The following is a 1,377-nucleotide window of genomic DNA, read 5'->3' on the forward strand; positions in this document are numbered from 1 at the left end:
TTAGCACTGAAATGAGTCGCCTGCAGGCAGCATATAGTTGGGTCTTACTTTTTATATATCCAGCTACTCTGTGCCTTTTGACTGGTGAGTTCAGTCCATTTATATTTAGGATGATTACTGATGTGTAAGATGTGCTACTGCCATTTTATCTTTGGCCTTTTTGCCTACCTTTGTAAATTGGTGGTTTTCCTGGTGATTTGCTTAGTCGTTCATTTTCTTATGTTTCATGCCTCATTCCAAATTTTTCTTTTATGGCTACCGTAGTTATATAAAACATTTCATAGATAAAACAGTCCCTTTTGTGTTGATGGCAACATATCATCTTTTACTTGATAAGGTTCCATACTTTTACTCCTCCCTTTTATATTTTATGATGCCACAAATTAACTTTTTTTCCTTTAAATTTGTTAAGCTGTAGTTAGTTATTGAATGCCTTTTCTTTATTATAATTGTTTAACAATTATAAACAATTCTAAATAGAATTACAGCTTTCTGACTTTTGATATCCCCTTTATGAGAGTTTTGAGTATTTCATTTTCTATTTTTCTCATTAGTGTTTTTTCATTTCAGCTTAAAGGACTCCTTTTAACATTTCATTCAAGGCATGTATAGTGGTGGTGAACTCCCTCAGCTCTTATTTGTAAGGGAAAGCCTTTATTTCTCCTCATATAACTGTGCCAGGCAGAATATTTGTGGCTGGCAATTTTTATATTTCAATACTTATGTAATTCCACTCATCCCTGGCCTGTGTAACTTCTGTTCAGAAATCTGTTCATATCCTAATGGGAGTTCCTTTGTATCTTACTTTTTTGGGGGGGAGGGGGGCTTTCCTGCCTTTAAGATTCTTTCTTTGCCTTTGAATTTCTTTTTTAAACAGGAGGAGACAGAGAGGGTGGAGGGGCAGGGAGGAGGGGCAGAGGGAGAAGGAGAGATAATCTTTTTTTTTTAAGATTTTATTTATTTATTCATGAGAGACACAGAGAGAGAGAAAGAGAGAGAGGCAGAGACACAGGCAGAGGGAAAAGCAAGCCCCATGCCGTAGGACTCGATCCCAGAGCTCCAGGATCAGGCCCTGGGCTGAATGCGGCACTACACCGCTGAGCCACCGGGGGCTGCTCGAGAGAGTGATAATCTTAAGGGGGTTCTATACCCAGCACAGAGCCCAGTGTGCAGCTAAATTTCACAACCCGAGACCATGACCTGAACCAAAATCAAGAGTCAGATGCTCAACCAACAGAGCCACCTAGGCATCCCTGTTTTGAATTTTGGCAGCCTCATTAGGTATCTTTGAGAGGATCTTTTTGCGTTGAACTGATAAGGTATTTATTTTATTAGGTTCATGGATTTGTATGTCCAATTTTTTTTCTAGGTTTAGGA

This window comes from Canis aureus, chromosome 17, assembly GCF_053574225.1.
Source record: "Canis aureus isolate CA01 chromosome 17, VMU_Caureus_v.1.0, whole genome shotgun sequence".
NCBI classification, from domain to species: Eukaryota; Metazoa; Chordata; class Mammalia; order Carnivora; family Canidae; genus Canis; species Canis aureus.